Below are 16745 nucleotides of genomic sequence, written 5' to 3'. Positions count from 1 at the left end.
TCAGATCTTGACTGAGATGCCTTTTCATAAACTTGCATCAAGAAAAGAGCCAAACAGGCCTCTGACATGTCAGATGACTAAGCAGTATCTATTGAATCATGACCTAATGGTGCAGTCTCAGATGTTTTGAGAATGAATCACTTGACTAGATACATCTATGCAGCTGTTGCCTAGTGAATGCTCTTCAGAATGACCAGTTCTTGCAAGTTTATATATTTATTTTAATGATGACCCCACCAAATATTTTGGGAATTGTAGAAACCTTTTTTGAAATTTATTATTGGAGAAGGCTTAACTCACAGTCATACCAAATTTGATTCCTTATGTCTTTACCACTCTATGATCTGAATTACTTTGAACTATTTCCAAAAATCTAACCTCTAAGAGCAAAACTTTCACTGTGATTTTTAGAACAAGAACACATAATCTCTTAGGGAAATTCAAGGAAAAATTAAGAAAGAAAAAGAGGGCTGGGGATTTTACTCCAGTAGCAGAGAATATATCTTGCACGTATGAGGCACTAGACCTGATCCCTGGAACAGTCTACCCCTTGAGAACTGCCCAGGAGGGGCTCCCCTGATAACAACCTAAAAGAAAGTATGTGTGTGTACATGTGTATGTGGTGTGCAAGAGAAAGGGAAAGAGCAGGAGAGAGAGAGTGAGAGTGAGTGAGAGAGAAAGAGGGATATATATATATATATATGTATGTATATATATGTATATAGAGAGAGAAAGAGAGAGAGACTGGACCAGGTACATTTGGAATATATATATAGTATAGACATAAATGGCCACTTTGTATTGGGCAAGATTTATTTATTTATTTTTTTACTATATTGACATTTTTTTTAAAGATTTTATTTTATTGAATCACCATGTGGAAAATTACAATGCTTTCAGGCTCAATTCTCAGTTTTACAATGCTGAAACAACCATCCCTTCACCAGTGCCCATATCCCACCACCACCACCACCAACAACAACAAAAAAAGCACACCTCCCATCCCGCCCCCCCGCACCCCCCCCGCCATGTAACTGATAAATTTCACTTTACTTTCTATTTACTATGGTTACATTCAATATTTCAACAGAAACCTCACTATTATTGTTAGGAGTACCCCACTAGTCAGACCCGTTGTGAAGAGATATGAGGTTTTGGATTTCTGTACTTAAGCAACTAAGTCCAGGGAGATTTCTTCCAGATATTGGATCATTGCAAGCTTGTAAACCCCATCTGTGGTCCTCATAATATGGCGGTCACCACGCCCTTCACCCCAGGCAAGGAAGAGGAGAGAGAGGGAGAGGGAGAGAGAGAGAGAGAGAGAGAGAGAGAGAGAGAGAGAGAGAGAGAGAGAGAGAGAGAGAGACAGAGAGAGAGAGAGAGAGAGAGAGAGAGAGAGAGAGAGAGAGAGAGAGAGAGAGAAATACCTTTCCCCTCCTGGACGGGCATGGGGCCACGGCTTAGTTCTCAGTCTGGAGACATTCTGCGAGGAACTGCCCATGCCAAAAAATTTAGCTGGCATCTGGAGTCACGCTCATGCAGCTTCGGAGAGGCAGCACACACATGCGGCCCCCGGGATCACATCTTGGCGGCGGGGCAAGATTTATTTGAATGCTTAGATTTTGTTGTGTTTGTTGGAAAAAAGCTGTCATTAGACTATAATAACATCATATTTTAATAACATATTTAGGAAAAATATAGAACAGAGCAAGTCCAAAAGTCACTTATACTAAAGAGGTGAGTATTAGATGACGTGACATATCTCTGAGGTCAAGTAGGCTTTGTAATACTAAAACTCAGAATTAGATGCATATGATGCATTCACACAGTGTTGGACTTTAATGTATTTTCCCTTTTTTTTTTCGGGGGCTTCATACCTGCATGCACTTAGGAATTACTCCTGGCAGTGCTCAGGGGGATCAAGCCTGGGTCAACTGTGTGCAAAATGGATGCTCTATCCACTGAACTGTCTCTGGCCCTGGACTATTATAAATTTTCCTACACGAGGCACCTTGTTTTGTTTTTCTGTTTTTTAATTTTGGAATATATATATATTCACTGGGAGGGAATTAGAGGATGGAATATGATCAGCAGTGCTATTTTTTCTTTTTCGTCTTTTAAATTTTGTTTTGGGGGCCACACCCAGCTGTGCTCAGGGCTTACTCCTGATTCTGCACTCAGGAAATCACTCCTGGACATATGGTATGCCAGCGATCAAACCTGAGTTGGCTGTGTGCGAGGCAAGTGCCCTATCCACTGTACTATGTCTTTGGCCCCCTTTTTTTCTTTTATAAGTGGGGATCCTATATAGAAAGAAATTTCAAGAAAATAAAACTCCTGGTACATTGATGCTGATTTTGATAAGAGAGTTTCTGGGTTTTTTTTTTTTTTTTTTTTTTTTTTTGCTTTTTGGGTCACACCTGGCAATGCACAGGGGTCACTTGTGGCTTTGCACTCAGGAATTACCCCTGGCGGTGCTCAGGGGACCATATGGGATGCTGGGAATCGAACCCGGGTCGGCCTCGTGCAAGGCAAATGTCCTACCCGCTATGCTATCACTCCAGCCCCGGGAGTTTCTGTTTTTATATTACAAAAATTGGATATTTTTTCTTGGTGGTTCTCTAAGGATACAGTAAAACATAACGGAATTTATCTTGATTTGCATCTTCTGCATTTTTGGGGCTTTTTTCGTTTTATTGGTTCTTGTTTAGCTTGCTGGGGGGGGGGTGTTGGACACTCAGTGCTCAGGACTTCTGCTTGGCTCTGTACTCAGGGATTGCTCCTGGCAGAGCTCAAGATACTATATGCAGTGCGAGGGATTCAACCGGGGATGGCTTTGTGTAAAGCTAGTGCCTTAGCCTCTGTAATGTCTCTAGCACCTACCTCTTCTGAATTCTGAAGTTGGGTTTTGGTTTTTTGTTTGTTTGTTTGTTTGTTTGTTTTATTTGGGGTTTTTGTGTTTTACTTTTGTGTTTTTTTGGGGGGGGCTTGGTTTTTTTTGTTTTGTTTTGTTTTGGTTTGGTTTGGTTTGGTTTTGGTCCATACCTGGGGGTGCTTAGCACCTCCTCCTGGCTCTGTGCTCAGGGATCACTCCTGGTGAAACTGGTGGACCAAATAGGGTGGAAGGTAATGAATGCAAGTCAGCTGCATACAAGGCAGGTGTCCAACCTGTTGTACTGTTTCTCCAGCCCTAAAGTTGCTTTTTGAGATAGATCATTTGTATTATTACTGCTAGGTCCCATCCCCTTGGGTCTTAGGATAAAACAAAATTACCTGAGAAACACAGCAGGTAGGGCATTTGCCTTGCACATGGCCCACCTGGCTTTGATTCTTCCATCCCTCTTGGAGAGCCTGGCAAGCTACTTGTGGCGTATTCAATATGCCAAAAACAGTAACAATAAGTCTCACAATGGAGATGTTACTGGTGCCCACTTGAGCAAACTGATGAAAAATGAGAAGACAGTGCTATTTTATAATGTAAGCTCTGGGGTCTGCTTGACTCCATTCGAATTCTGTCTACATTGTTTATTATCTGTGGGACCTTTTGCAAGTTACTTAATCTTTCTTTGCCTAGAGTTCCACATCTGTCAAATGAGACAATAAGAGTATAATGTTGTAAGGTTTGCCACATAATTAGAAGAATTAGTATAGGTAGAGCATTTTAAATAGTTTTGGACCATAGGAAGGAATTAAATGTTAGCTATTACCATTGTGTACTACATTTTCATATCTATTCTGATTAATGACCATCAATTGTCAACAAATTTGTTCATTGCAATTTTTTTCTTCTTAAAGTGATACTCGCTATCATCTGTAATCTTCAGTAATCCTACATTATCAAAGTAGATTCTGTTTACATTACATCTATACTTAACTTTTTTGTGTTTAGCAGAGGGGAAAAAAATCCTAAATGTTTTATCTTTTTTACTTTTTTTTTTTACGAAGAAAAACAAATCAATGGCCAGTTTTGAAGTTATTCAAAGAAAATAAGCTCTAAGACTGGGAGTCTGTTAATTTCCCAGTGGCTGATTCTTCTATTTCTCCCCATGGTTCAAGCAGAGTGAGAAAAGGCCAGAAAATTGTCACCAAGAGATTTCAAATGAATGCATGTTCTCCTTACTCAGTGGCAGCTTTTAAGTTTTTGAAGCCAATGCGATTCTGGAATATACAGTTTTATTCACAGGCTGTGCTGATAGTGTATGTGAATTTCTTTTCATTTTGATACTTACATAAACAAATGCACAGAGGCATATACACATCCATATATATTTTTAACTGCTGTACAGTCTTTGTAAGCTGGCTGGATCTGCTGAGTAACCCCATGAACTAATGAAGTCAACATTTGCCCCTGCTGGGATGTGGAAGGCGTCCAGGACTCCCAAGTGTACACCTGCAAGAGTGGGTGACTCACCTCTGAGTCACTCAGCAAGCGTTAGCAGGGAGAATCCAGGCAGGAGGCAGAGGGTACACTTGGCTGCCGGCTTTCTCCTGCTCTCCCAGAATAATGACATTAATGACACTTCCAAACAGCTCATCCAGTCACAAAGTGGGAGATTTCAAAATCCGTGTGGCAGCTGATTTCCTAATAGGACGCATTAAACAGGACATTGCATGTTTTATAGGCTGGGGTTGATTAGACCATAAGACTTAAAATATGTAGCTAAAGTGGTTGAAAAATAGGCCTTGGAAGTTCAGATCAAAGCATTACAGGGGGGTGATTAGATAAATAAAAAGTTTAAGCCTAACTGAGCAAATAATTGCACATCCCCTGAAAAGCTCAGTTCACAGGGATTGATCAAATGTGAGTCACCCAAGGCACAGATGTCTTTCTAAGAATATTCCTTTTAATTTTTTTTAATATACATCAAAAGAAAAAAATCTCCCGGTACTGACCAGCAAATACTCCTGTTTGTATAAGAAAAGCCTCTTGAAGATACTGACACACTCAAAAAATATCCCTCATTGTTGAAGGAGACCAGTTTTTCCCTTTCTCTTCCTTCTCAGTCTCTAGTAAAAGGTTTTTGCTTCTTTAACAGACTAATAGAGCTTGCATTAAAAACAAGTTCTGAAATATTTCTGGTGCTTCATCCTGTCTAATATTATATAGCATCCAGATGCAGGTTTATGTTTAAAGCTCATACTGTTATCTTTATAAAGAGAAATGTCAGTCAGGGAAGAAGCACCTTTGTCTGGGTAAGAAACTAAAAAGCATCTGCAAACCTTATTTGTACATTGGTATGTGTCAGTCTCAAACTATCTCATTTAATGCCCGTGAATGCTGAGAGCAGATTTTTTTCCTTTACTAGCTTCTGAGGGAAGAAGATGGAAGGGCACTTGCAGATTTAGTCCCTGACTTTCAGTCACAATGAGAAGTGGCCAAGCAGAAAGGCTGATCTGACACTAGACTCTCCCTGAGGACCAATTATTTTTGACAATCATGTTTATTTACTTATTTATTGTTTGTTTTGTTTGTTTTAGGGGCCACACTGACTGTTTTTAGGGCTTACTCCCAGCTCTGTACTCAGGTATCACTCCTGCAGTAATTGGTACCAGAGATTAAACCTAGGTCGGCCACATGCAGTGCAAGAGCTCCACTCACTGTACAATCACCCTGACCCATGACAGTAATTTTTTGGCTGCTCTGGGATTCCCCCACCCTGATAATGGGATTCTCATTTCTATGAAGTGTTCCTGCTTTTTCTCTTGAGGCAGGATCCCCGTAATTTCCTCCTTTGAAAGAAACATGGCTTCCCCCAACAACACAAAACAAGGCACATGCGTAGGTAGAAACACACTCTAGGCTGCTAGATCCCAACTCTATGATAATACCCTATGGCCCGAAGATGATCCAAAAAGATATTTTGAGGCAACCAAGTTCTTAGTGTTCTTACTAATCTCTTGCCTGGATCTCAAAATCAACAATGTCTTGGAAGCAGTCTTGATCCTACAGCCATTTCAAAACCTAGGTGGTCAGAATGAGAAGTAGGGGGATTGCAAGTCATTAGCATCAATGAATGCCTGCTTATGAATTGTTACAAGACATTAGTCTCCTGGTTTGACTGTGAGCTATGTTTCATTGCATGATTAACTGTATTTAGACCTCTAAGTTTACATTTTTACCATTCTTTTTAACTTTAATTTAGTTAAATAGTTCAGCATCCAGGTATAGTTTTGTTGCTCTATTTTCTCTCAAACAGAAAGGGACAGGAAATAGGGTAGCACAGAAAAACAGCTTTCCAAACTGGCTAGGTTTGAGCCCTGGCTGTGTTGCCTTCCGGAATTTTCTTTCTGAGCCTCAGTTTTGTTGTGTATTAGTATTTATTGCTAGGATACCATTTCAGTCAACTCAGTCTGCCATCACAGAACACCATAGAATGGGTACATATAGAAGCAACAGAAACATTTCTCTCTATTTTAAAGTCCAGGAAGTTCAAGGTCAAGGTGCTGATGTTGGTTGTTGATGTGGGATCTCTTCCTGGCTTGGAGACAACTATCCTTTTTCCCCTACATCTTCAAGTGATGGAGAGGGAGCAAGGGCAAGCTCTCTGGTCTTCTCCTGTCTGGCCACTAATTACAGGTTGAGAATGCCACCTTCATCCCCTCGTCTAAGCTTTATTACTTTTAAAAGCCCTCATCTCCAGAAATAATCATATTGAGGTTAGGGCTTCAGCATATGAAGTTGTGGGGAGCACATACACTCAGTAAAGAACAGTTCCTATTAGTAAAGCAATTGGAAAGCTTTAGTATGAAATGTAGTAAGAAAATTAAGAAAACATAGTATGACATTAAAATACACCTGTCTTGCCCATTTTGATAAATATAAGGAGCTGGAACATACTATGCTGACTGTTGAATTATGCACATATAAGGGACACAAATAAAAGTCATACAGGGCAGGATGAGAGGTTGCATTCTTCAGGAAACCCTGGCTCTCCTCTGACCTTTGGAAACTATTTTTCCAGATCTTTCCTTTTCTTGAGCTTTACATCCCATCTGCACGGCAGAGCCTGGCAAGCTACCCATTGGCTATTCAATATGCCAGAAACAGTACAAGAAGTCTCACAATGGAGACGTTACTGGTGCCCATTCGAGCAAATTGATGAACAAAGGGATGACAGTGCTATTATTACTTATAAATATTACTATATTTATTATAATAGCATTGTCTTAATTCTCCTTATTTCTCACCCTTGAGCATTGCTCCCAGAGAAGCATAGATAGCTGTTCAGAGCACTGGGGCTGCCATCTTTAGGATGAATGGGATGCCAATATAGTTACTATGATACTATATTGCAGGCTGTGTCAATAGCCCTTACATGTAGACACTATGATTTACTATATGTAATATCAGAAACATGCCATCACATACAAAGATTGTATAAATGTTCTTGAACTAAACCAAGATCAAGAGAGTCTCACCTTGTCAAAAGTGTAATTAGAGAGAAAGGTTGTGGGGCTGGAGTGATAATACAGCGGGTAGAGCATTTGCCTTGCATGCAGCCGACCTGGGTTCGATTCTCGACATCCCATTTGGTCCCCCAAGCACCACCAGGAGTAATTCCTGAGTGCAGAACCAGGATTAACACCTGAGCATTGTTGGGTGTGACCCTCCCCCCAAAAAAAGGTTGTGTTTCCTTTTCTTGCCTCTAGTCACGAACCAGAGCTCCATGATTTGTGATAATGCCATAGGATCAGCTGCATGCAGTAAAAACAGACAAGTGTCTGCCATAAGTCAATCAGGGGCAGGAGGGAAACTGGGACCATTGGTGGTGGGAAATGTGTATTGGTGAAGGGATGGGTCTTGGAACATTGACTGAAACCCAATCTTGAACTTTGAACTGTGTATATCACTTTGATTCTGTTTAAAAGAATTAAAAACAAAGCAGGCGATTTATAAACAGAATGGTTGAGAGTCACACACACACACACACACACACACACACACACACACACACACACCATCATCAAAAATTTACTGGCAGTGAATCCAGAAAGTTTTGGTGGTAAAAATTGATATGTCATAGTAACAAGGATGAAGCTGGCAATAAAAGGCGAAGTCCTTCTCCGTGCCACTTATGACCTTCTGCTAGCTAGTGTAGAAACTGCCTACACATTCAAAGGAACCTCAGCCACAGGGCTGCTTGCTTCTTCCTTAAAGCAATTTTCCACCTTTGCTTCGTCTTTATGGAAAAAACGACTTTGAGCTATTTGTTTTCATGGAAATACCCGACTCAAAGTTCAGTGAGACTGATCTCTGTCTGTTTTGTTCTTCTAAATGCGTCTTCAGCCTCATTGAGTATTGAGGGCGGGAGCAAGCAATATAGAACAGTGTTTTGCAAAGTCTGAGAAACTGTGTCGCTGTGTCGTTGTCCTCAGAATCAGCTGTGGGTCTTATTTAAAATGTGGATTCCAGACCAGTTAGTGCTCTGGAGCTCTCTGGGGGGATCTCTGCAATGCACATGTTTAACAGGCTTCCCTGAGGACACTAGTTAACAGAGAGAGTGGAGATGAAAAGTGAGGATCAAATCCTCGAGATTTCTTTGGCCCTCAAAGAAGACAACACAAAGACACCACTTACCGTTTTTAAAAATGAAACAATAATGACTGATTTAAAGTTGACAAATGAGAGGATACAGAACCTGAAAGGATTTTTTAAAAAAGCTTTTGAATTTTGACGTTAAGGAGCACAATATGAAAATATAGCAACTAGTCTGTTTAGGAGTTCTATGCTGGGACTTTTCTAACTTTGGTGATATATTTGAAAATGTGTAATTAGGTAAAGAGAAAAAAGTATTTGTGTCTGTGTGTGTCTGTGTGTTTGAGTCATTGAACTCAAAATGTTAAATAATTATGAAAGAGTAGAAACACAGACTCACTAATCTCTCTTTGATAGATAAATAGTCCTTTCAAACAAATCGATGAGCAACGGAATGACAGTGACAGTGAAAAATTAGGCCAACTTTATGGTAAGATAAATAGTAAAAATAAAAAAAACAGTTTTTAGTATTCAGGAAGACTCCCTGTATGGCACTCAGGATTGTGTGACTGCTCTGCCCGGCTCTGTATGAGAACCTAAGATACAAAAATAAGTCACACACTATCTTGCTTCCTAGCTCACTACTTCAGTATCATTTAGTCAGTGAGTTTCTCAGATCATCTCGAGAATATGAATTTTGGAATAAATATCCATGTGTACCAATGCTTGATTTTAAATTGAGTTTCAAGGACAGGAGATTTATCTTAAGAATCTTTCCTTGAAGGAAAAGGGTGTGCTGAAATGCAGTAAAGTATTATGCATGAAACCCTATCAGTAGCAGTACTGTAAATGACAGTGCCTAACTAAACTAAAGTTTTCAGAAAGGTTCCTGTCAGTGAGGTAGGCTGGGCACTGGGCACTGGTGAAGTAATTGGTATTGGAGCTCTGTATGCCCCAAACACAATCATGAACAACTTTGCAATCCATGGTGACTTAAAAAAAATTAAAAAATAAAAGAATTCCTCTTCTGGTCTAGATCAGTAAGAATTCTAAATTCTAAAATATTTATGGTGTCCCCTTTCCAGGTATAATTTAAAGTACAATGTAGGGACCCTGAAGTTACAAAAGCAAAGAGTTCCAACAAAATTTGCTTCTTTGCAGAACTTCTCATTGCAGTTTCTGTTTTGTGGGGTTTTGTTTGTGCTTGATGGCGTTTTCCCTGGTTTGCTTTGTTTAATATCTCTGCTAGAACCCTAAATCTGTATTTAACTTGTCGAACCATTTCTTACAATATAGGGTATGAGGAGCCTTGTGAATTCTCTGGGTGTGCAGAGATTTCATGAGGAAGAAACTTCTATCTCAATACAGTCATCCGAATGGAAGTTTTGAGCTCAAGTGGAAAGTTTCCCTGGTGATGACAAAGATGCAATGACTCTTGGTTAGCAGGTATTGTCTTGCTGGGTGCTCTCCAATCCTTTCTGATTAACCAGTTAGGAATGGGCTAATGTGGAAAGCCGAAAGTGGAGGCACGGGGGTAGCATGCAGTGTTCTTTCTTGTTTCTCAATGAAAGATGCCATTGGACGCCTCCTAATGGTGATGGTTAGGGGTGATGTTTTGGGAGAACCAACAGAGAGCAGAAGACAAACTGAGGAAAGGGAAGGCAGAGGTTGTGGCAGAATAAAATTTATCAAGTAGAATAAAATCCCAATATACAATAAAGAAATGAAAAGAGAAATGAATGAGAGAAGGATGAAGAAAGTAGCCAAGCTAGGAAGCCTATGCTTTGCAACTTACCTCAATGTTAGTAAGAGAGCAGAAAATCCAAAGCAGATACCCCGAATGACCTGCGTTTCGGTGCAAGAAAAATCTTCATTCTCATTCAAGGGATTTACCTCCTGAAATGTTTGTTTTTAGCTCTTACACATACGTGTCTTCTCAGTAGCCACCTGCTTTCACCCAAACATCCAGGGAAGAGTTAACTGTTTATTTATTTATGCTCTGCCTGTTTCCAAAATGGCAGTGGAACATAAGAGGTAAGCCAAATTTAATGGTTTAAAATTCATCACTGTAAGAGCTTTCCATATCTTTAGCAAAACAACACATCTTTTTAGAACATCAGTTAGTACCCCTGAAACTATATACTACTGTTTAAATATTACTGTTTATATATTACACTGTTTTATATTACTGCCTACATAACTATAAAAGAGGTCTCTGGATTATGACTTTGGCCTGCTTCTCTGTAAGTATTTGAGGGCAAAGTGTCAGACACCCTAAATTTTGAGGGAAAATCAATACAGCGGTGTGAAAGTTAACATCCTACATCATTGCCATTTCTAAGGGGTGCTGTCATTTTAAATAAAACCACAGTGATTCCAGTCTTTTTTTGGGGGGTGGGGGGTTGGTGGTGGTGGTGGGCCACAGTTGAAAGTGCTCAGCATTAATTTCTGGCTCTGTGCTCAGTAGTAGCACCTCTTGTGGTGTGCAGGGGTCCATATGTGGTGCTGAGGATTAAAACAAGTTGGCTGCTTGCAAGTGCCTTAACCCCATACTATCTCTCTTGCCGTCATCTCTGTCTTACATGGAATGCATTTATCATCTAAAATAATGACACTGAGGACCAAACAGGAATTTATTCCCTTGTCTGACATCCCATGGCCACTGGCAACAGGTTTCAAACACATTTGTGGCTGTTGTCAAAAATACCTGTTTTCCTTTTGACTGCTCTGTCTTCCTGGAATGGGGGAAAAGCAGAGAAAGGGGCCAACAAAATGTTGAAGGTTGTCCTCAGCTGTCTATGAGAGGCCACTCGGGAGTAGTGGACACGCACGCTTGGCACTTGGCATTTGTCTGGGCTTCTGGAACACACCTTTGCTATGAATCTGTCCTAAGGATTTTTACCCATATTTTCCACTTCACTAAACGGAGTTCACGGCAGCATTTCTTATGCAATGTAAAGATCATCTTTCCCCCTGGAAGCCTTTTTTCCTGTTTGAGACCATGTGGCTTGGGGTCTAGATTTATGCAAGTTCTGCCTGGCTTATGGTTGCCATAAGCAACTTACAGAACTGTTTAAGAGAAAAGGTAAATGCGTGGTTTTCAAACATCATTGCCGTAGACATAATTAAGACCCTCAGCCACAATTTTTATTGTTTGTACAGTACTTAAAAATTTTTAGGGCGTGGGGGGGGAGGGAAGTGTTGGACACAATTCAAAAGGAAATGGGGATTTAAGAGGATCCAATAAGGAGTTAATTAGCCATTTATGTGCCAGACAGTCTTCAAATATCCCCCAACTAATCCCTGTTCTGTGACTTGTGTCTAAAAGAAGACTGAGAACAGGGTAAAAGCCACCTAGATTCTGAGACAGGTACTCAGACCTGCATTAGCAAGTCAGCTCTTTTGTGGAATGTGCTTGTGCGTGGCGGTGAAGGGATCTGGCCTCGTGTTTCATCAGCCTTGGGCCGAGCTGTTTTATAAGTCAGTCGTTGGGCAATGGTTCTCAAACTGTTTCTAAAAAATGAAAGAGGAGTTTCCCTTCCCTCCCACAAGCCTGATATGAATCTCTTGCTCATTATCTGTCTAAGGTCAACGTTATGTCAATAAAAATAGTGGTGCTTCCAACAAAAGATTTATTTTTGTTCCGCAGCACAACTGACAGCCGCTCAAAGTCCACTCCCTACGGCTGCAGACCTGGATCAAAGATGCTCTTTTCAAAACAGATCACCAAAGTCTGTAACACATACAGGTTGGTGGTGGTGTACACTTAAAGACGAGCGGGGCAGTAGACAAAGAAAGGCGACCTGGCGACTGTTTGGATGAGAAATAATTAAAACTGACTTTGATATCCCATAATTTCTTATCGGCATTGCACTTGTTTATGAAAGAGCCATAATACAAAAAAGATAGCACGTGTCTCTAAAAATTATCAAGAAGAAAAATGTTCAGTCAATATTTGGTATATAAAATTAAAAATGCATGACATCGATTTTAAGTCAAGACAATACTGTGGATGATTTTTAGTTTAGCTTTTTTAATTCAAAAATAGTGTGTACATCTTTCTATGATATTAAGACTTAATATTCAGTATCATTTTTCTGCCTTTTTGGTATGGTGCTGAGGATCAAACCCAAGCCTCCTGCAATGCATGAACTTTACCAGTAATTGAGTCATATCCCTGGCCTCAACTTGTTTACATGTGTTTGTATTATTTCACTGTATATAATTACATACTCTATCCTCAAAGTAATAACATTTTGAAACCTAGTTTTTTGTTTTTCTTTTTAAATTGCTTTAATTAAATCGCCACGAGATACACAGTTACAGAGTTGTCTGTGATTGGGTTTCAGTCATATGTTGTTCCAACACCTGTCTCTTCACCAGTGTAAATTTCCCACCACCAATATCACGAATTTCCCTCCTTCCCCCACCCCGCCCCATTTGCCTTCTGCCTCTATGACACTTTTCCTCTGTCTGTCTGTCTGTCTCTCTCTCTCTCCTCTTTGGGTCATTATGGTTTGCGATAGAGGTACTGTAAAGTTATCATGCATTATCAGTTTACCTACTGTTGGCACTCAGTTCTTATCCAGAATGATCCTTTCCAACTATCATCGTCATAGTTCTCCCTTCTATATCTCTCTCCTCCCTCCACCCCCGCCCCCCTTGTGACAAGTTTCTAACCGTGATCCAGTCCTACTGGCCCTGTGATCATTAATCCACATCAAACTCACAGGTAGCGAACCTTGCCTCTGCCTCCCCTGCCCTTTCAGGTATCTGCCTAACAAATACCCATCTCTTTTTCTCCTTCGTAACAGAAAGAACTCCACTGTATACACCAGACTTAATAGGCCTAATAGTCTCTATTTCGACTTGAGCAAATCATGGAACTAAGTTCTCTCGAGGGATCCATAAATGCATATATTGGTTGGGACTTTGGGGAACGATCTTTCTTTTCTTTCTTCCTTTTCTTTTTTTTTAATTGAATCACCATGAGAACAGTTACGAAATTTTCAGGTTTAAGTCTCAGTCAAACAATGATCAAACACCCATCCCTTCACCAGTGCACATGTTCCACCACCAAGAACCCCAGTATACCCCCTCCAGCCCCCCACCCTGCCTGTGTGGCAATGATTTTCACTTTACTTTCTCTTTACTTTGATTAAATTAATTTTCAATAGAAAACCCACTATTATTATTTGGAATTTTCCTCCAACAATCAGACCTGCCAAAAAGTCATCAATAGATAATTTGTTTTCTATCGCTGATAGTGAAGAGCATATGATGTTGCACGGCTGCGATAGCGGTCACACAGTTTTGGAATTCTGGTATTTTAGTAATTAAGTCCAGAGGTATTTCTGTCAGCAACTGCTGCATTCCAAGATTGGTTTGTGCGCCTCTGGGATCATGGCTCTTCAAGGGCAGAGAAGCTGTTCCTGAACACTTTTTTTGTACATGGCCGCATAAGTGGTCTTGCAGTTTGGAGAAATAGTCCTGGTCCCCACATACTGGAGCCATGTTTGTAGAAGCTCGTGGTTGTAGGGATTCCATCTGGAAAAGGCGTAAAACCTAGTTTTAAAGGTAGTACATGTTCATGGTTTAAAAGACTTAGATACAAACAAAGAAGGTGGTTGTTTTGTTGTTGTTTTTGTTTGTTCATTTATTTTAATACTGTAGTCAGGCCTATGATACAAGGTGAGATTTGTGCTTTCGTTTGGTTTGGTTTTGGCTTTGAGGCAACATTCAACAGTGTAGATGACTCCTGGCTCCTAGCTGAAGGTTGCTCTCAGCAGTGCTCAGGTACCTATGCAATGCCAGCTCTTAAACCAGGCCTTCTACAAGCAAAGCATGTGCTACTGTCCTTTGAACTATGGTGCGGGCACAAGATTTGTGCATTTTTAATATTAAGTTTAATGCACTGAGAAGTTATGAGGCCAGAGAGTTAGAACAGCAGGTAGGGCACTTGTCTTGCATGCTGCCAACCTGAATTTGATCCCATAGGGTCCCCAGATACCACCAGAGTAATTCCTGAGTGCAGAACCAGGAGTAATCCCTGAGTATAATTGGGAGTGCCCAAAAATAGAACAAAAACATGAGAGAGAGAGAAGATAATCACAAAGCTTTATCAATTTCTATTCCTTTTTTGTTTCTTTTGCTGTTTTTTTTTTGGGGGGGCACCCAGTGGTGCTTAGGGATTACTCCTAGCTCTGTGCACAGGGATCACTATAGGCCCGGCCCATGACACTGTATGTGGTGCTGATTATTGAACCTGGGTCATCTGTGTACAAGAAAACCACCCTACTAGTTGTGTTCTTTTGTCCCACAATTCATATTCTAAGAAGAATATGTGAAAGATTGGAGAGGAAGTACAGCTGGTTGACTGTTTGCCTTGCAGGCAATAGATTTCCTTGCAGGGTCTAATCCCTGCACCTCACATAGTCCTATGCCCAGACAGGAATGATGCCTTATGCAGAGCCAGGAGTAAACTCTGAGCACAGATAGGTATGCCACCTGTGCTCATCCCTCACCCCTGCAAAAATAAGGGAATATATTTTATTTAGTCTCTTCTAACATCCTACGAGTATTTTTGGAGTATCTCTTGTTTGAATCTTTGCTAATTAGATTGTGAACAGAGGGACATGATCTTACTTTTCACATCTTTGAGTCTCAGTAAGTAATATTATTCTTACATGTCTTTATACAGAATTCCCATTCTTCAATTAGTTCATAAAACAATCCCCTTTGCTTGCTTTTCAATTGGTTTGTAAAAGTCCCTTTGGATAAGGCTACCAATCTTTTTTTCCATCAACCTACGGTAACATTTTTCTCTTTACTCTTCATATTTGAATTGGTATCTTCAACTTTTTATTTTTTAACAAATCTAGATTTATAAAAGAGTTGCAAATGTGGTACAAAGAGGTCTTATATACCTTTCATCCAGTTTCCCATATTAATTTATTTACTCATAGTACAATTCTTAAAATGAAAAATGTTGACACTGGTATAATACCAGTAACTAAACTATAGCCCTCATTCATAGTTTACCAGCTTTTTGTCTTTTGCTGTTGTTGTTACTAGCTTTACCAGCTAATAAATTTTTTCTGTGTTGGGTTCTTATTTAGAATCTCATACTGGATTTTGTTATCATAGCACCTTAGTCACCTCCAAATCAACAATCTCAGTCTTTCCTTGATTTATGACTCTGAAATGTGCTCATAGGTAGTTTTTACTCCTGGTGTTAGTAGGTGTGTGTGTGTGGGAGGTGTATGTGGTTGGAGTTACACCTAGCGGTGCTGGTGTCACTCCTGGCAGTGCTCAGGGGACTATATACAGTGCCAGGGATTGAATCGGGGTATTCTGCATATAAGAAAAGGACCTTATCCCTGTACTATCTCCAGCTCCATGGCAAGGCATTTTGTAGTATGCTACTCAACTTGAGGTTCTCAGTCTAAATTTACCATATTTCTTTTTTTTTCTCACTCAGTTTCAATAGCATGTCATTAAGTTCAGTCCACACTCCAAGGGGCACTAATTTCCAGCACTGAGGAGGAATAGCCAAGAATTTGTGAGCATATGTTAGAACCATCATATGAATAAATAAATATTTGGAGGTAAATACTCTATTTCTCATTAAAGTTCACCAACTAATTTAACATTATCCCTAGATCTTATTTGGAGTGATCATTACCCCTGTTGCAAAGGAGATTTTCTACTCTCTCATTTCTTCTTTCAATTATTTGGAATTCTCCTATACGGAATAATTGTTCTTCTCCCCAAAGACATGGTACATTTCAATGAATATGGCTCTGCCTTTTGTGCTGATGGTTTTACCATAGGGCTGTTGGTCTCTCTTACAGTGTATTACTGCTCTTTTGCTGCTATACACATTGCACACTCGATGGCTTAAAACAATACAAATTATTTTTTTCCTGGTAGTCAGAAGCTTGCAAATGGTTTCACTGAACTGAAATAATGTTGTTGACAAGGCTCCAGGGGAGAATCTATTTTCTTGCCTTTTTCATCTTCTAAAGACCACCCACATTCCTTGGCTCATGGCCTCTTCCTCCATCTTCAAAGTTAGCAGTGCTGGTACCAAATCTCATACAGAATATTTCTGGTTCTCTTTCACATACCTCCTTTCCACTCATGTAGACCTTTATGTTTATGGTTGGTTTATGAGGATAATCAAGGCCATTCTCTACATCTAAAGGTCAGTTGAAAGGCACCTTAATTACATTTACAATCATAATTCCCTTTTGCTTTGTAATGTCAC

The sequence above is a fragment of the Sorex araneus genome, chromosome 2 (assembly GCF_027595985.1).
Source record: "Sorex araneus isolate mSorAra2 chromosome 2, mSorAra2.pri, whole genome shotgun sequence".
NCBI lineage: Eukaryota > Metazoa > Chordata > Mammalia > Eulipotyphla > Soricidae > Sorex > Sorex araneus.
The sequence above is the reverse complement of the archived record's forward strand: the minus strand, read 5'-3'. Positions refer to the sequence as shown.